Source organism: Emys orbicularis, chromosome 11 (assembly GCF_028017835.1).
Source record: "Emys orbicularis isolate rEmyOrb1 chromosome 11, rEmyOrb1.hap1, whole genome shotgun sequence".
NCBI lineage: Eukaryota > Metazoa > Chordata > Testudines > Emydidae > Emys > Emys orbicularis.
Window position 1 is genome coordinate 40,870,701 of NC_088693.1, and position 20,968 is coordinate 40,891,668.

General features: G+C 39.4%; 1 pseudogene; it reads right to left on the minus strand.

Moving 5' to 3' along the window:
- Positions 1-11,190: 11,190 nt before the first annotated feature.
- Positions 11,191-20,968, minus strand: part of LOC135885792 (dynein axonemal heavy chain 11-like) — a 184,110-nt pseudogene continuing 174,332 nt past the window's right edge.

Genomic DNA, 20,968 nt, shown 5'->3' on the forward strand with positions numbered 1-20,968 from the left:
TGACACCAAAATACACAGCTATGATCCCTTTATCTTTACTAATGAGCAGTATTTTACTTTTTGCAACAGAGACGCCAATTTTTGTTTCAACCATCTGTTCCTTGACAATTGACACTTTAGAGGTCTAGCTGTTACTGAATAGCCATTGATATGAATACAGTAAATTCTTTACAAAATAAAAATCAATAGTCACTGACATACTGCGTATTGAGGAAAATAATTGTTTATGGCACTCAGCTTAAGCTGTTCTGGTAATCACGTTGAAAAATACAATATTTATTCATTAGATCAAATTTAATGAGGCCTCCTGGCAGTAATTATAAAAATTACTGTAGCAGTAAATTACTAATGAGCTGTGATGTGCTTCCTACCTGTGAGGCAGGACTGGGGGTTGAAAAAGCCTGATATCCAGACAACACTAAGGAGGGAGAGAGCCTGAGACCAGGAGTAGAGCTCGTGGCAGTGCAACAGACCATCACTGTACCTTAGTGGCAATATAAAGAGGGGAGAAGGCTCACAAACAAGTGTATTCAAAGGGTCACTTTAAACGGGCAGTAAATCTCTATGTTCATTTCTGAACAAAGATGCATTTGCAACAACATTATTTGGCATAACATTATTAATGGCAGGAGGAGCATAATTCATGTACGTAATGGACAGTCTAAATGACCCAATAGGTCTTGATGTTATACTGACCTTTTTTCTCCCAGAATGAGCGTTTTTCCTGCATGCTGTTCGAACATGAGCAGGGTCAGGAGTGCAATCCCATTGCTAATCAATAGTGGAGGTGGCTCCTGGCCCCAGTAGTTGATTATTTCAGTTTTCTGGGCAGATTAATTTCTCAGCTGTGCATAGCCACATGGACAAAATCAGCTGTTGAGCAGTTGCTCACGTGCTCAACAGCTGAGGTGAGCAGATCCACACCTGTATATCTCGAGCCAGGAATGACTTCTTGCTTTTTGGTGATTATGATAATTGGACAAATATATTTGCGAACTGACTCATTATGGATTAAAGGTGGGGGTAGCAGATGACTCACAGCACAGCGTTACTGCATTTAGAGGGGTGGACGTTGTTGCTGGAGCCATGAACTGTACAGATGTGCTTGCTCACAAAGCTGTCTGTGGGTGAATCAGTGACGCATGGTCACAGCTCTGGCCCATATCCTGGAGTAGAACTGCTGCTTCAGTCTTTTTATTCTATTCCTCTACCCTAGTTGTTTGGGCTGAGCATTCTTCCCCAGCATTTCAATTTTAATTCTTATCGAAAACCTAAATAAGTCATACATATACTGACAAAGGAGCATATGCTGCATAAGATCATACTAGAAGAGGTAACCCTTTAAATGCTTTTTGGCTTCAATTTAAAATAGTAAATATAAAACAAAAATGAGGTATTTGGAACATTTTGGAAGAGCATATGAATTTGAATAGCTGTTCAGTGTATGGGCGGAAGGATTGGTCGGTGGCTAAAGAAACAGAACTGGGAAACTAGGTCTGTCCTCACTGCCAAAAAGGGTATTTTTTAAAACATGTATTAGAGGCCAACAGCATAGCTTCCCACCTGGGCGTGACCTCATCTACCTACATCACAGTGAAAACGTCACAGTCTTGTCTCCACTACAGTGTTACAGCAAGCTTGCTAATGCACGATAGTTATCTCATTGTAAGATGATATAGCTTTAGATACAGGAGTCCTGTGTTCTATTCCTACTCAGTCACACACTTTTTGTGACCTTTGGTAAATTACTCTCTCTCTCTGCCTCTCTTTCCTTACCAAAGCATGGAAACAAGGCTTTTCCTTTTTCTTTCCCCTTCCCTGCTTCCCTTAGCTACATCTACAAGGGCAAAAACAAAAAGGCCTCCCCAGACAGCCATGAAACCTTTTTTTTAAACATAATTTTAAGGAGAAAACCTTGTAGCTAATGAAGAAATAGAGAAAAATATAGTTAACATTCTTTTACAAATCCCATGAAAACCTATGCCCTAAAGACAGACCTGGACTGTGCCATCTGCACAGTTTTTGAGGCAAAGGAGTCTGAATCATGTGTCCTCTGGGGTGGCCCTAAGCTCAGGGTCAGAGCAAAGATCTGGGCTGCTTCCTGGTGCTAGGGAGATGGGGAGCACCCCATTGTGAAGGCTCTACCATGGGGCGGGAGTTCTAGGGGGAAAAAATTTAAAGCCAGAATTTTTCAATCTTCTTTCTGGGCTACTGTGAGGTAAACCAATATTTGTTGAAGCATTTTGAGATGTGCAGATGGAAGGCACTTCAGAAATACAAAAGTGTAAATTCAAATGCACGTACAGTAAAAGCCCTCAGGTAAATACAAGAGTGTAGACCAGGTGAGATGTTCCATGTTTTTAAAAACAGTTAAGTCTTGGGACTTTACAGCCACTCAGAGAGTCACAGGTTTTCAATTCAGGCAGCCTGTCTATTGTCTTACAATACAAAGATGATGGTGGTTTAACTTGGTGAGTTCTTACACTACCTCAAATTGCTGTGCTGGAATGGAGCACATAGCCCCAATGGTCTACTTCTGCAGCTTATGATGTTACTTAAGGGGAGCTGAGTACCATAGTACTGAAGAATACAAGTTAAACAGTACTGCTGATGCTTTCAAGAGAATGTCACAAATCTCAACAATCCAATAAGTAGTAAGACTGTTGCTGTATATTAGTACTATAATTCAATTACATTAAACTAATACTGTGACGGTGCCCCCCATAAGCCTTTATGGAAATATGCTTATGAATGTATATATGACATAACTAGAATATGTTTTATGCTACATATGCCATGTAACATATCTCTGTAAAGGTCATGATCTACTGAATCTATTCATCCTATTTGTATGCATGTATCATTTTTGTATTCAAAGTTATGAATATTGGCTGTGTACTGGCTTGATTTTCAAGTAGCCTTTGTAAAGCATTTGGTCAGCTTCTTGAGAAAGGAATGTGCAAGTTAAGTGCCCAATCAAGAAGCACTTAAGGGACAATGGATCTTGGGAGGCTCCAATCCACATAAGAAGTCTACATGAGGGCGTTCAAGTTAGCATGTGAGCAATGGCTGCTGCCTGTAAAAACTGAGTCATGCATGGACATGTGACTTGCCCATGTGACTCCAAAATTCCATATTGGAGCCGGACTTTGCATAGGAGAGAGAGGAGGGGGTCTTCACCCACAAGAGAAAGTCTATTTAAGCCTGTGGGAGATTCCTCCATTTGGTCTTCAACTGGGTAAAGAGAGAGCTTCTCCACCCCGAAGGATACCTGAAAGAAACTGGAACAAAGGACAGTAACTACAGGGGGTGTGAGTGATTGCTGGACACAGACTAGAAGGAGACTAGTCTGTAAAAGGAAGCTTACTGGAATTCCTCTAAGGGTGAGGTTTTTAATCTGTACTCCGTTTTCTTACTGTGTTAGACTCAGACTTGCGTATTTTATTTTATTTGGTAATTCATTTTGTTCTGTCTGTTATTACTTGGAACCACTTAAATCCTACTTTCTGTATTTAATACAATCACTTTTTACTTATTAGTTAATCCAGAGTATGTATTAATACCTTGGGGGGGGGGGGGTGGCAAAGCGCTGTGCTTATCTCTCTATCAGTGTTATAGAGGGCGAACAATTTATGAGTTTACTCTGTATAAGCTTTATACAGGGTAAAACGGATTTATTTGGGATTTAGACCCCATTGGGAGTTGGGCATCTGAGTGTTAAAGACAGGAACACTTCTGTAAACTGCTTTCAGTTAAGTCTGCAGCTTTGGGGCACATGGTTCAGACCCTGGGTCGGTGGTGGAGCAGACTGGCGTGTCTGGCTCAACAAGACAGGGTGCTGGAGTCCCAAGCTGGCAGGGACAGAAATAGTCTTGGCACATCAGTTGGCAGATCCTAAGGGGGTTTCTGTGATCCATCACAAATACATTAATCCGTCACTAATACTATACTTAGCGGTAGGGTTTTGTCACATAAACAGGCCTTTAAAGTTCTCCATTTTGCTGTGTGAAATGCAGGCAAACATAGAAACTGAAGCAGCAGAATATGACAGAAAAAGGTTTAGCAAAAGGCCATCTGGTTCAACATACCAGTCCTTCTTAAGGGGGTAAGTTAGGACTGCCAGAATACATTTACCAAAGGGCTGGATCAGAAGATGTGTGTGAGAGGTAGCTAGTTTTAGTTATTTGAAGCCATTAAGGTGCCAGTGTAAACAATCTCTTTTCAGTTTTCCCTTGAACTTGGGCATATGTATGGTTACAACAGAAGCTGCTCAAATTGGGATGTTAAGTAACAAGTGCAAACAATAACTGAAGTGAAGCGTCAACATTTTCTTAAAGCAAAGGTGGAAAAAGGAGCCTACAGTAACTAGAGAGGGGCTACAGATCATTCAAAGCGTGACCAGTGCAGTATGGCAACTAGCCGGAAAGCCTTAGCCACTAAGGCAAAAAACAAGCTAGAATAATGACTATCTCAGACATTCCCATAGATCCCATGCCCATCTTGGCATCTTGGTCCCTCTTCCCCACTGGCAACTCCTGTCCTGTCATAACCCAATATGCTTTTTGCATGTAGTCGGTGGTGTTGAATTGCTGTCAAGTCATTGCATAAACTGTAGCATTATGCCAGACTAGCTGTCCTTTCCCCAACAATGCAAATTATGGTTCAAGCTAAGGCTGCCTTAAATGTGCCCTTTAAAATCAAGGCAATTTGTTTATTATCAGTGACCAGCATGGCCGAAACAAGAGTTAGATTTTTTTCATTTTATGTTTTGAATGATCAGAAACGATAACCAGATTTCTGTCCCGTCTGACACCACCACATGCACACACACGGCATTAGACACTCAGGATGCACTGGTTGACAGGCCACAGTATTTGTGGTATTTCTTTTACTTACCAAAGGCAGTAGGTGCACTGATAATAAACAAGATGCCCTGTATTAACTTGGTATTTGTTGCTTACTGCATAGTTGTTGGAGTGACAGTCTATTAGGATGGCTCAGCTGTTCATGGGGGAGTCAGAGGTCAGGTTCCCATCTTCCTGCTGCCTGAGGTAGGCATGAAATAGAAGTAATATGGAAACAACACCTTATAAACCCTTCCCCCCACTGACTGATTCAGGAGTAAGCCTTGTACCCTCTGCAGGGAGCTTCAGCCATGATATGTTTATGCTGTGTCCAGGCTTTTATAAAAGATGCTCACCAGTTTGTAACAATACTTTGCACTTCTGTGGTGCCTTTCAGCTGAGGCTCTCATAGTGTTTTAAAAGAACTAAAATGCTCAGCCCCATTGTGAGGTAGCCATGCATTGTTTGAGGCTCAGAGAAGTTAAGATATGACCTAAGTCACTTGAAGAACTGGGCAGAGAACTCCTAATGTCTCACTCCCAAGCCTATGCGCTAATCATGCTACTTCCCATCCAATTTTCCTGAAACCCAGGTCTATGCCGGCTCTTAACCGTGTTTCCTCATTTTTATACATCGTGTGTGTAATAAATATAGCATTGTTTCAATGGTCACAAGAGATTAGTTTCCAACTCCATTTAATCAGCTGGAAAGCAATCCTTTAACAATTGGGTGTAGATATGGCGATGAAAGAGAGAGAGAAAAATGTCTTTTTATTATTGTCACGGCTACGGGGTCTTGTCTCCTCTGGAGGTGTATAACTCTTGTGCATGCCATTTACATGGATTCCTGACAGAACAGGATCCTAAAGCTACAATGTCCTTCATGCATAGCCGCCAATTCTCTACAAAGCTTACACCTCACAGGATTCAACAGTATTGGTTCTTTTGGGATCAATGAGAAATTCACCAGCCATCTCCACTAGCTCTGAATTACAGAGCAGAACCAGATCAAATACAGAAGAGTTCCCTCATTTATCCTGCCTCTGAAACACTTCAGAGTATGTGCTGCATTCATTTTGTGTAGGCGGGCTGGTGTCTAATCTATTCTGTGAACATATTTATAAAAGATTAACCTGTGCCAGAAAACTGATTTAGTTAAAATACATTTCATTCCACTTGTCTCAGCCATACATATCTTTTCATTTATCTTTGATATTAGTCATTTTCATTGGCGCATAATGCACTGTACATTATCAGTACTTCTTCTACATATGACACAGCTTTCTCCTAGCCAATACCATTCAGAAGATTGTATGCTCGATGTCTAAGAATTTTAGCATACAGTTAATGCATTCATTAATGGGTTGGACTATGATTCTTAACAAAAGTGTTTAGGAGCACCATGGAACCACAAGGTCATGTATCATGGCACCTGAAAAGCACCCAAGTGCAATGCATGCAAGTACATATGCACATACACTTGCATGTCTACACACACTCCTTGCACCTCCCATTTTATATATGATCCAGTAAGGCGTGAATCTCCTGCAACTGTAAAAAGCTTCATATATGTTTTAAAAATATGTATTTAAGTGCAGATGATACTTGATTGACTTAGGGGAATGATTAAAAGGAAATACATGTTTATAGCTTGGTTATTCTGAGGAGACAGGATCTGCTCGCCATCTATAAGTATTTGAAGAAGGGAGCAAACGTTGATTCTGGGGATTTAACTAGAAAGGTTGGAATGAAATTAAGAACGTATCAGTTTGGGTTGAGTTAGACAACATTCACTACTGGTCAGGTTCATGAAATAGTCTCCCAAGGGAATTGTTGGAAAACCCATCACATGAAAGATTTAAAATTACTAGACCTGGGAATGCAAGATGCCACCAGCAATGGCAGCCATGATCGCCTAATTTTCTGCTTCTCTAACAAGCACTTTTTCGCACCCTTCATGAGTAGGAAAAGTTTTAGTCAAAATTCCTAAAGACACTACCTCATCCTTCAAGTCCCTCCTCAAAACTCACTACCTCTTTAATGAATACAGTATAGTGCAAATTGTTAACAGCTAGGCAGGTAGTGAGTTGTGATTACTGTTCCCAACTAAGAATTGCATGTATCCTATTTTTTATTATTCTATTTCCCCTGTCCTCGCTCTGACCTGCTGGTTTATCTCATCCAGCTGTTATGCCTTGTCTTTTAGATTGTAAGATCTTAGGGGGCTGTCATTTGCTATATGTTTGTACAGCACCTACCACAATGTGGCCTGGCCTGGTTAAGCCCTTTGAGTGTTACCACAATACAAATATTAAACACCACCATCCACCGCTACAGTGGAGTTGAATTTGATGACCTTAATAGGCTGTTCCCATTTCTACTGATAGGCATTTGAAAAGCACACAATAGATTTCAACACTGTAGCCTGTGGTGTGCCCTGCTTTTCAGCCTAAGTTGGCGCTGTTCAGATTTAAGATTTTAAATTTGTGGATATTAGATTTCCACATGAGTTTCACTATGAACCCCATTGTTATTTCTCATTGCTGTGATTTAGAAACTTATTGAAGCTTTACACTATATTTGATTTATTTCTTTTTGTAATAATTGGCTCTTGTAACCCATTGTACATCTGTTATCCGTGCTTAGCACATACCTGCTCTGCATATATTGGAAAGGCAGGTTTTTTTGGAAAAACTTGGATTTGTTCTTCAGCATCTTATGCATTGTGGATCCAGGCAACTGATGGTGTAATTGGTTGATTACTGATTATATGTTTCTTATGTTTGCACTGTGAGTTGGTGCATTTCATTCAAGTTCAGCCAGTTCTGTGTTCTGTTATTTCCTTATTTATAACCCATTGGTCAGGCATCTTACAATATTAGTTTTTTTCACTATCAAAATATCTTATTCTGACACGATGTAACACAAAAGTCAGCATTTTTTTCCCCAGAGCCCATCAAGCAATTTTTATAGTTCATTATCTTCCTCATTGGTTTAATGCCAACTCAGAAGCTTGAAAACGTGTCTTTTTTTTTTTTTTTTTTTTTGCCAAAACAGTGATACTTTCACCAGGGCACACATGTATGGATTTTTCTTGTTTTGAATGCAGCTGAACAATAAATCCTTCTCAATTTAACAGCAACCTCCTCACATTAAGTTCTTATATCAAAGTAGCTTTTTTATTTCAGCATAGATCTGCAATTGAATTTGTTAATTAACTATTTCTGAGCAGACAGCAGTCAGAGCAGAAAACTGTGTACCTGTAGGGACATCTAAAACAGGTTAATTTTTTTTGGTCTGTTTCTAGCTGTATCATAGAGCCTCACTTTGGTGTGGCGTGTACTAAAACTTGCAGAAGGGTGGGAGGGTTCTTTTAATCTGAAACTCTTTTAGTTGCCTTTCCAGCTACAGCTTCCACTCCCTTTTTATGCAAGTAACACGTATGGTGCACTTTCACTGAATCCCAAATCAGTGCATGTTACAGTTTTTTGGCTGGCCTCACAGAAAAAAAATCTGTGCCTCAGGTGTTGTGTGTAACTGATATTGTTGTAATGTCACCCTTCCACTTGATTGATAGGCATCTTCCTGAATGCACAGTACATTTCATCCTGGACTGCGCCATGATTATCACCATTATGCCATCCCTCACCCCCATCCTCCCGTTCTTGTAGTATTCCTCGCTTTTTTTTTTAAACTAGGATTCCTTCTCAGAAGAGTAATACCTGCCAACTTTTTCACATCAGCAGCTGATTCTGTTATTCACTATAAACATTTTTTTAAAAGGCCTTTTCCTTTTAAGCATGTTGTTTTCCACTCTGTGAGGGAGGGAGACAGTGTGTTCATGGGATATTTTTTCTTGTGCCTGCCTCTGCTTATCTTGTATAGCACTGTAACATTTTCCAAGGTGCAGTTTTCTGTATTTTGCAGTATCCTTTGTGGAATTTTGCTGTATTTGTTGAAAGCCAGGGTGGGAGGGCATGTGAGATCAGCTTTTTTTCAAATGGATCTTATAGATTTTTCTGAACTGCTGTGACATGCGAATCAAAGCATCAGTACGTTTCTTCCTTTTATGCCACTTAACATCATCTAAGACTCAACCACCATCTTTCCATCACAGGTCTCTTCTCTTCTTGGGAGCCATTCAATGTTGCTTCATAATAGATCACTATTAGGTAATGTGAGGCACACCTTCCACCCGAGGGGCAGACATGCTGTCTCTAGCCCATGGGTCACAGGGAAGTGACTACTGGTGGAAGGGCAAGAGAATGAATCCAGGTCTCTTGTCTGGCCAAGTAAAACACTATCCCTGGGCTACAAGGCTAGCTCTTGTAAGAAAGCATTTGACAGGATTTGCATTAGTTTCAGATAGCTGTAAAAAAGATCCTGAGAGATCATACAGATAATACAGTTACTAGGTAGTCTGACATTTATCTCCTTAATTTAATCACTCATACTTGCTGTTTCTATGACATATTTGCTGAGCCCATGAAGCTTAAACTGTGCATTTATTCAGATTTGCCCTTCACCTCCTTATCCCACCTCACCCCACTTTGAAACAGCATCTGTTTAAAAAAAGCAAAGGGTTTTATCTGGTGTCTCAGCTGGTGACATGTCAGGCAGGGATACAGGAGAGGCAGATTTTAAAATCAGGATGAGTGAGGCATCATCTTACCTTGCAATGTGTGTGCCAGAGAGAGGCTATCCTCCACTGATAGCAATAATACAAATTATTACAGAAAGGATTTTCACATGCAACAGTCAATCAGGTTTTATTTGCAGGCTCTAACAGTGAGCTACTGGTCTCCCTCACCCATGTGGGCTCTCTGACCAATGGATCAGTGCAGCTTGTCATCCCATTAGCCACACCCATGCATATCCTCTGGGCCATCCTCAACCCCACCCCGCCCCTATGCTCAGTCAGAGAAAGCTGGCACGGAGCCCAGCTATGGCACAGAGTCCCCCTTACACTGCATTCTGCTTTTCAGTGATTTCACTGCACTTTGCACCTTATGCAAAGGATAATCCTTCATGTTAATCCTAATACTTCTGTCAAATCTGTTTTAAACAATCAGTGCATACTTTCGCCCTCCTTAGCCTGACTTTCCGTACATTTTTTTTTTTTAAAGAGCAGCTGTGTTGTCCTTCATGAGAACAGCTTGTAATTTACCATGACTGCTTTATTTCCCCATGGCAATGCTTACTGTCTTCAGGACAGTTGTCTATCAGCGGCTCCACAGGATCTATATGGTGCTCCAGTTTTCCATCAAGGGAAGCTAAAGTCTCATGATGCTTTGGTTGATCTACTCCAAAATCCACCTCTGGTGCTTTATGATTTCCCTCCTCTGATCAACAAAATGTCCTCCTTCCCTTTTCCTCTTCCAGGGGTCTGAAATGGCCTCAGATGAACTCATCTGGTTTGGACTTGTTTTGCTTTTTGGCACTCTCTTATGCTATGCCTGGCAGTTCCTGGCAGAGCTCTGCTATCCCTTGGGTGGCTCTACAGAGATGGCACAGTGCAGACTGGTAGAGATGAGCCCCCCCGCTCCCAGGATGGCATCAGTACAAGATGAGAGCACCCAGAACTCCTTGGGTGGCTTCTAGTGGTTCCACTAGTTGGTGGCAGTGGAAGCTGGCAGAGCTTCATTCTCCCCTTCTGTCTGCTCCTGGGAGTGTTTCAGAGGTGTTTAACCAGATGTTTTTAATCAACAAATAACAACTGATCATCAGTGAATTTTTTTCTTCTCCCGACTTTCACTCCTTTGTGCAATAAGATACCCACGACTGATGCTAGACTAACGTATATTTCTGGAAATGATGCCCCATTAATGCTACCCATCACAGTGGCAGAACTGGGTGGGTCAGCACTGTCTGCTAGCTCTGAAACATCTCCTCCAAGTTTCTTTGCCCTTAATACAAAATGCTGTGCAACGGTTACCACTGGAGTCTGACACTTTCTCCTCCATGTACCCAACAAGGTATTTATTATCTATTATGAATCATGACCCAAACAAAAGACCTGAGTCCAAGTTTAGTCTTTTGAGTGGTAGATACTACATGTTACAGCTCTCTGCCCAGTCACTTTGAAGAGCACTCACAGTTTGATTTGAAAAAAGAAAGAAAAGTAAGAACAAGAACATTACAGAAATTGTCCAATGTCTCCAACCAGAGCAAGGTAAATGCAAAATTTTTTTGCCTTTCACTGCTGTTAATATCAAGCTACAAAAAGCTATTCTGAATTACGCACAGACATAGGATATTTGCCGGAAAAAAATCCCATCGTTCATATTCTGTTTTTCTGATGGGCAAGAGGCACCGTCCATTCTGATTGACGGTTGGCATGCAACTTACTACTGAACTAGACTGTATGTTGATGGATAAGCCAGTCTCATCCAAGTGTCAGGAAGATTATATGAAAAAAAAAAGAGCTGTCTGTAGTTGCTCCATCTCTGAGGAGATTGCCAACTCACCCTAACAAAAGAAAACATTAGTGTGCTATTTGCGTCTCACAAAGAGACTGTGATAAGATGACATGATAAATGATAGAGAGCTTTCCCCCCCCCCAATAAAAACACATAAGGTAGCTAAATCATAAAGTGTAAAGAATATCTTGGCTCTTTGAATTGGGGTGAGCCATTTATTAAAAATAAAAAAGGTGAAATTGTCAGAAAAACGAGTGTAGTTTCTGCTTTTTCTGTATTTCTTAAATTAACTCAAATTACATTATGTAGGGGAAATACATATGTATACACTAAATATCCTAAGAGCCGTCTCTTTCTGTGCCCACACAAAATTGCACAGGCAAACAGGTTAGGAGCTTTACTGTTTGTTTGTATTAATGGCTATTTGAGTGCCCCAATTCTATAAGTATTAAAAATAGGAATGTGTGTATTTCTTGTTGTCAAATTTGGAGTCCACTTTCAAAATTTGGCACTAACAATCATATCTTCAAAAGTCAGTTGTAGAATTATGTGCATTTGTCACAGCTTTGCACGCAAAGCACTTGATCATAAATGCAAACTGCTGGTTAGGCATCTAGAAAGCCACTTAGATGCACAAATGTGATCTGAACGTGCATTAAGTCCAAACACAGCAGGTATGTTACTGCATTGACATTTCTGTATCCAAATATCAGGCTTCCCTTTGTGAACATTTGGCCCTAAATATTCAAGATTAGTGAATGTTATTATCTACACACTGTGGTCATACACAATGAATAATAACTACAAATAAAGGAGGGAGTTATATCACAAACCCCTACAGGTTAATTATAAAATAGTCTTACTTATGTTAGTATTCCTGGAGCAGTTATTGAACATACGACCAGGTAGGACAGCACATATCAGCCTCATTTTAAACCTGGGTATGTACTGAGACTGAACCTTATCCAATGGCTAATGATTACCTTCTAGTCATGGTCAAAGGCACACGCTAATCCATTTAAGTGTTCCAGCAGCCGTATATATTGTGGGCCACTTGATATTTTTGTCTTGGTGAGCAGACCTCATGGTGGATTTGAGTGGGTCCATTTTTTCCCCTCCCAGAGAGTTCCCAAAGTGGGTATTGCCTTCTAGCCTAAGGGTTGCCTCATGGGGGCATTCCCAAAATAACCACCACAACCCCTCTTGGTGGCAGTTGCAGCAGGGAGGCTGAGGGAATGAATGGGTATGGGAACTTAACTCCCCTCTCACCAGCTCCAAGCTCGGGCTGAGGCACAATGACAAGGCAATATTCAAAGGTTGTACTGTCATGTCCTAATCTGGGGATAAATGGAGGCTTTCAGTCTTCTGAGCAGCACCTTTTGTGATCACCCATTTCACACAATTTAAAAACCAAACAAGCCATTTTAGAGTTGACAAACCATGTAATAATATTTTTTAAGGTCCGTGCAATATGAGATGCCACAACGCCCCCCAAAATGCAGACATCTACTATGCAAACACAGTCGAGTCTTTATTTAGACTGGATCATCCCACAAGGCAGGTAAGCAAAGCAGACATATCTCCAGAACTAAATCAAGTCCCTTAAATAAATGCCTTATCTCATGTATTAGCATATTCATTCTCTCACATTCTTGAAAACAAACCAGTATACATGGGGAGCATTCTGCTGTTTTGAGGTAATGTCAGACATGTTATATTCTTTGGGAAGTTTCTCCTGTATGTCATCTAGTATGCCTTTACCTTCATGTTTTTCATGTTGGAAGTTTCTTGTGTATCCAATTCTGTGAACATTTGTAGAATTTAGGGGGCTATTTACATGCAGAGGAAGTTACAAACATACATACATGCTTAACTTTATGCACTGAGTAGTTCCACTGATTCTTGTGGGACTAATCTCAATGCATCACATTAAGTACATACATAAATCTTAGCAGGAATCTTAGCAGGCCAACACCTAAATGTTAACTACCTGGGAAAAACTCCAGCATGACCTTTGGAAAATAAGACCTCTTAATGTGCATGCTTACATTGAAAAGATTGTCTGAATGCAAAGAAGAAAGTCACAGCTTGAGTGTCTGACAATTGACTACTACTTTGCGTCTTGCAGTCATGTTGTAGCTGTGTTGGTTTCAGGATATGAGAGAGACAAGGTAGGTGAGATTAAAATCCTTTATTGGCCCAAATTCTGTTGGTAGAAGGGACAAGCTTTCGAGCTTCACAGAGGTGCTCAGGTCACCACTTTGCTAACCACTCCATATTGTGGTACTAAATTGTACCTCTTGTGCGATCTGCCCCATTCACACAATTGTGTTTGTGTGTGGGATGGAGAATTGCAGCTGCTTCTGTAGCACCATCTCCCACTGCGTCTCTGCGCTTGGTGTGTCTGGGAATTGGCACGTAGGATGGAAGAAAACCAGCCTCACCAGAAATCTTCCCAGGAGTTCTTCCAGCTCCTCCTTAGAAGAGGGAAGGAGTATCAGGGGAGGCTACTAACAGGGGAAGCTGGAATATTTGAAAGAATTAGGCACTCCCAGTATGAGAGTATGGTGGTACATCTGCATAGATATACTTGGCCTCCTCTGAATTCTCCACAGAATTTGGGGGCTTTGTCTTTAGGACTGGGAAGGGAGTGGAAACAAACCCTACTCTTCCTTCTCTGGGTCAATTTGGAGGAAACGATGCAAGAACACTTCACAGGATTTTCCTAGAGGAAGGCAAGTTCTGGGGCACAGTTCATGAAAATATGGGATACTGCAGCTTGACAAAGGATTCTAAATAGCTGAGTCCTACTAAAGCATAATAAGACTCAAAAGGGATTGCTATATGATTCAAAACAGTGTTTAATGTATTCAGATTTCTTTCATGTATCACTTAGACTGTAGATCATTTCCCCGCATTACAAATTTCAAATCAAAGCTTTTTATAAAGCCATACAAAATAGCTTTTACTTTTGAAACCAAAGAGCCAGCAGAAAAAACAAACAAGCGCTATACCATCTTGTGAAGGATTTGCAATCTGTTTTTACTAACCTTTTCTTCCACAGTCTGCGAGACTCCTTCCCCAGTAATCGAATCCTTGGATTGCAGTTCCAACAGCGTATGGAACAGTTTGTCTGAAGTCACTGTCAAGAATTCAATCTCTGCATTGGGGGGCAGGCCACACTGGATGGGGTCTTTCAGGAGGTAACATTTCATCAGTGTATTTATGGGAACGTTGATAATCCAGGACCACAAACCCAGGAGCAAGATCTAGCTTCCTGTCAAACTGTCAAAAAAACAAAACAAAAAAAACACCCAAACCACAAGTGACAATCCTTGCTAAACAGAAAAAGGAACCTTCAAGCTATAAATCAAATTATTCTGTTATGGAGTCATTGCTGAGAATGACACGACTTCTTAACAGTTTATGTCCATGACAATTAATCAAATTTGTTCCATATTTTAATTATATCTTTATATCCCATACAGATACTGATGTTCAAAAGACAAAAACTACATGAATTTGCAAAAAAATCAGGTTTTTCTTCAGTTAGCAAAAAACATACTGATAATTTTAATTTTAAAAATAGAGAGAAATATTTTAAAAGAAAAATGTTATTTCTTCCAAATTACAAAGTGCTGCTCTCTGGTGTAACATTATTAGTCTGTATGCCAATTTATTAAATAAAGCAATTTATGGTAGTATCTCTGAAAAATGCCATCCTTTCTTGAAATGAAAGTGAGTAATAGTGTAAGGTTTGCAAAATAAAGAGGCACGTTTTTTTCTTCAGATTATGACCAAAATACATGCATTGTCTATTTGACAATCAATACACTCCATAAAATAAAATGGAGCTATGGTATCATCATCATAATTTCTTTTCAAATGGTTTGCTGAGAGCCAGATTTTATCCTTTATGGAACAGAATGGCAAAATCGTTTAATTCAATATCATATATTCATAATAAGCTATAATTCTGCTGTATCTCAAAACTGCTATGCAAATATTTTAGGCTCACTAGACATTTAAAACAACAGACAGGTGGGAGTACATTTATTTATTTACATTTGTACTGACTTAAAATTCAAAATGCTATTTGATGCTTTTGAAGTATTACTGTGGGATGCTAAATTACTACTGAAATCTTACAGTTTTGTGATACCTTTCAACCTGCCAAGATACATAATGATGGTGATGATGATGATGATGATAACAACAATAGCAGTAGTGCAGGATCCTTAAAATAATGTGGGGCTCATTTCTGAAAGATAAATACCATTTTCTCTAACTTCAGTTTTGTGATTCAGCATTTGTGATGCAAGTAATCTGCAATAATGAAAGTAAAATAACCCCAGGTTTGTGTGGGATGGAGATACATTTGAATCTAAAATGAGGCACCCTCCCTTATAATGAGGGACATGTTAGCAGCATGCAGTGCCATGATGCAAGGCTTCCTCTAGAGAAACTGCAAAAAAGTTCATCTTCAGAAATGACACTATACTGAAAAAACGAACAATTATTCCAGATGTGCCTCCTGCTGGGGCTCAAGTTTTTTCAGTGCCTCACCAGATCTGTTTGGAAAAGGGTTTCCCACTGTTTCTTTGAGAAAGAATGTACCACGCTAGTAGGGCCAGAGAAAGCTGAATGACCCCAGCTTCATGGCAACCCCAACTGCAAATATGGGTAGCTCCTTGAAAAAAGTTACAGCTTTCCTCCCTGCAGCCCCTCTATATTCTATTCTCTTTTTAAAAATTCTTGTTTCTTCCTTGGCTTTCTTTTAATCCTTTTCTGCTCTTGCTCTTTTGTTCTTGTTCTTGCACTCAGAGCAGGTTACATACTGCTCAGGGTGGGTAGGGAATGTACACTGCAGGCTCTGTGGGTGTGTTCTCTCACAGCTGAGCTGAGTGGCACATGAGACGGGAGAAAGGAAGAAAAGCTTGAGCCAGTGGGCTGCTGCCTCAGCCTGCAGCTGTATACATCTGGGGCCTGATTCTCCACTACCTCCCACTTTGTGTAGCCATTTACATATGTGCACGGTGTGTATAAAACACTACCAATCTGATCTGGAAGTGTGGTATACCCATTTTGCACAGGCGGCTTGTCGATGAGGGGAATGAGAAAAGATAGATATAAAAGGACTATATGTGGTGGCAAATATACTATTTCATGGGGTAGGATGGGGGAATCGCAATAGGAGGTTAGTGTTCATCTATGTCAAAAGGAATCCCAAAGAGAAGGGTTGGGAACCATTCGTTTACAACAGTCAGAATGATCCTGATTCTGTATCCCACAACTCCCATTGACTTCAGTACAGAATCTGTGTCCGTCTAAACAACAATAGTAATAATTGTGCACAAATGAACTCCCTTGTACAGCATGAAGTAAAAGGGCTTTTGCTGCCACTGCCTCCTACCATGTGATTTTAGAACTTGAGGGAATTCCATAAATATTATAACCCTCTCTATACCACATTTGGTACTACATTAGCAGACATCTTGGATATTTGAAGGGAGATCAGAGACGACCAACAAAAATCATCAGGGGATTGGACAGATAGACTTATGAGCTAAAATAGCTAAGTCCTTAATTGAACCCAGGATGCTTACCTGGGTAGAAGTGGAGGAGTACATTTAAGGATGTCTAGGTGGAGAAAAAATAATGTTGCTTAAAACTAAAATCCACTTTCCATGGACCATAGAACTTTGTGCCAATGGATGGATGGATGCAAGTCTGGATAATCACTGAGGCATCTCCCCTGGCAAAACTTACAGATGTTCTGCTTTTACTCCAGTCCCATTAACTTCACTCAGATATAACCTCATGCTTCAGGGCTTAAACCATATCTAACCACACTGAGCGATCCTACTCTGAGGTTTGTTGTACCTTCCTGTGAAGCATCTGGTTCTGGCCACTTTAGGATACAGGACAGTGGACTAGATGGATGGACCATGGCTCTGATCAAGTCTGACAATTCCTAGATTCCTATGTCAGATGCTCATGAATATAAGACAGAAGGATATATACCCACTGCATTTTGATATCACATTATTCTAAAAAAAGAACAGGAGTACTTGTGGCACCTTGGAGACTAACAAATTTATTAGAGCATAAGCTTTCGTGGGCTACAACCCATTATTATAGTGTGTGAATGATGTCTCTAAAATTTCAGCATATCTAGAGTTGTTATACAATGAAGTTATCCATGTTTAGTGAACTTAACCATACAATTTTTTATGTATAAAAAGTACTAAGTTATTAAAAGCTGATGTTACTAGTATTCTATTTTTACTTAGATGTCTGAGAATTTGAAAGGGAAGAACCCAAAGCACAGACCATGTAACATAGAACTGAATACACAACCTAAATTATGTCAGGGTAAGGTAAACCAGTCTGACGACAGTAATAAATGACCCAAACATTTTTATAAAAAAGATGAACTGAATCTTTTCTGCAATTCCTAACTGTTCAAGTAACTTCCTTCACAAATTATCTTACATATTCATATGTCCCTTTAATTCCTGATTCCCAGCTAAGACTGAAAGCAGGAAGTTGAAACTATCTTGAGAAAGAACTCTTTGCAGGGTAGTTCTGTCTTAACTGGAATCAGGAAGCATCAGAAGCCTGCTTCAATAAATAGGCTGCTTGAATCCAGTTTTGTTAACATAAGTGATTTGGGGCTAAACAGCCACACCCACATTCTTTTGGAGGATGTATCCTAATCTACCCTATGGAGATTTACCCATTGATAATTGAATTACAAGCAGCTAAGCAGTACCCTTATAAAAATAGTAATCAGCGGTCCAAAACATTGCAGAATTACTATTGTAAGCTTTAGCCTTTTGGATCCTTACTGTAAAATAATGTAACATTTTCTTTTTTTATATATAGGGGAGAAGATTCTGTTTTATTGTAAAATGAAACAATTTAAGGTAAATAATGTTATGAAAAGACATAATTTTCACTGCCAATATAAAAATGGATGGAAGATCCAGGGGCATTAAAAGATGAAATAGTACATCATGTCCAGCAGTGTACTTATCACAAATAACACACGTTTAAGAAAAATTATATTCCTCAAAAGTGTTAAGTTTACATATAAAAATGTGTCAGCTTCCAGCAGGGGGAGCTCTAACTCTGGAAACACTTCTGTGGTTGCTGAAGCTTTTATTACCTGACTGGGTTGCATATACTCTTCCAACTATGTGCGACAAAGTCTTCTATCCTAGTCGTCTGTAATATGACCACCATACATAATCTAGCCAAACAAGTAACGGAGATCTTCCCAGGGTACCTACAACAAGAAAGGTATTTTTTAAGTGTAGGGTTTGATTCTAAAGGAAATGAAATAATTATTCAGCCAAAGAGCAGAGGCTAGTTAGTGTATTGGGATTGTTACCCACAGTGAAGAAAGATTCAATTCTGTTTGCCAGTCAGGTTCAGAACAACAGTTGATGGGGCAGAAAATTTCCACTATTCTACTTGTCACACAAGAGAGGTCGCACAAAGTCACCCTTCGTAGAATATGTTAATCATCTTTAAAATTCGTATTAAAAATAAAAACCCAGTTTTGCACATATAGGAAACAACAGGATTAGGTTCAGCACATTTATCAAAGTAGTTAGGGATGGCACATACTTACTTAAATGGGTTTAAGGAAATGCAAAAATATCTGAGAATTTGCTTCCAGGTAGTTGTAGAGAACACGGACAGAAATTGTGAGGTCCCCATTGTTAAAAGGGTACTTTCTGTTCTAGCCCTGAGGTCCAAATTTCTGCCACTCATCCACACAGGCATGACAATAGCAAAGTGAAAAACAGAATCATCTTGAATTCCTGTTCACAGGTACACTGATCAAGCAGGTTCTGAAAGATCAGAGAGATTTCACTTATTCAAGAGATTCCATCAATTTGAAAATTTCTGTGTGAAGATTTTGTACCTCCTATAATTATCAGTAACACCACAGATGACTATAATTGACAGTTATAGTTAAAGTTAGTGACAAAAGTATCTTCACTATTTTTTGCAGCTTGTTTACTTTGTGGATTTGTCAGCACTTTCTGTGTCATTGTTTCCCCTGTACCGTCCACTACCTGTTTTCTTTCTTGCTATAAGACTCCTATAAACATCAACAGGGGTACAAAAAAGACGTTATAATTTCTAAAGGGGTTTTTAAGATGATTTGCACACCATACTGTTTAAGATGTGAGCTATCAGAAAATAGATTTTTTTTGCTATTAGGAAATTTCTCAAAAAATTAAAGTTAATGGTCTCCCTTTAATGTGAATATTCATGTTAAAGAGCTAATAGATTTCTATGACTGTCTGTGCAACGTTGCTTGCAATTATTAACTGGATCAGTGTTTGTATATCTTTTAAATATCAATACAAGTATTTTAATTAAAAACACATTCTACAAAATGGGAACAAGTTAAGAGAAAAATGATGTTGATCTAGTACAACCAAAGTGATGTTTCATAATTACATATGATCAAAACACTTCGGACTAGATGCTTAGCTGGTGTAAATTGGCATAGCCCCACTGATTTCAATAAGGTTAATTGATGTACACGAGCTGAGGATCTGACCCTAGTGCACACCATACACAGTAATAGTACAAAATACTCCAATGGCACGGGGCACAAAAATTCATGTTCTCGCATCTGAATTAAAGAACAAAATGAAACCAGACCAAAATAATTTCTCATTTCTACACTACAGTAATTATCTGTAATGTCTGCAAACTGTTTCCCATGCACACAGGAATATATTTAATCAGAAGCCATATTTCATGCTTCAGAATGAGAGGATCTAATTTCTTGTTTGATGTACAGTTATGCCGCTATAAGGCAATTTTGTGAATGGATCTTTATGTAATGAAGTTTATTCTATTTTATTATCTCACAGCCTGCAGTAGCTGTCAGTGACTTTTCAATTTTAAATGACTTTACAATGATAAATTTAATAATCCTATTTTTGTATTTTATAACTCCTGTGATGTTTTACTTGCCTGGCCAAAATTATCCAGTGCAGCATAAAGATTAGCCAGCATTCCAGTGGGTGGCTCATTGGTTATTTTAATCAGAGTTTTCAAAAATTCCCTTTGGAATGACATGATCTTTAGGAGAAGGGGCAGGTTCAGCACTCATAAAAACCCGATAGTCTGGGTGACTTCCTTCACTGTTTCTCCAGGAATTCCTCTAATGTGTCAAGCCACTTTGCTACAAGATGAATTTTCTGGGCAAGGGGGTGGGGAGGTAGGAGAGAGAAATAGGCTTCCCAGTGAGCTATTGATTTGAAATATGAAACATTTTATTGATACAAGCAAATCCCAGGCATAAGGAAGCAGTTTGATATAGCACAATATTTGAAAAAATCATGTGCATCTGTTTAGCACAATATACTGCATAATGACAGCAATCTTCCCTGTTTGCATCTATTCATCTGATTATACAGAGTAACAATTCTTTTTGCTACACATTTATTTACTAAAGGATTTTTTTTATGGATAATAAATTAGTAAATCAAATAGCATGTGTTTGGTAAAATACTTTAGTCAACTCCACACAAGGCAGATGCAGTTCACATTTTATGTGATATTCAATGACCCATTAACACTCATACCTCAATATGAAGTTATGAGCTTCTCTTTTGGAAGAGACAAAGGAAGTTGGTAATCATTATTTAGCGCTGTTTTATCTAGACACACA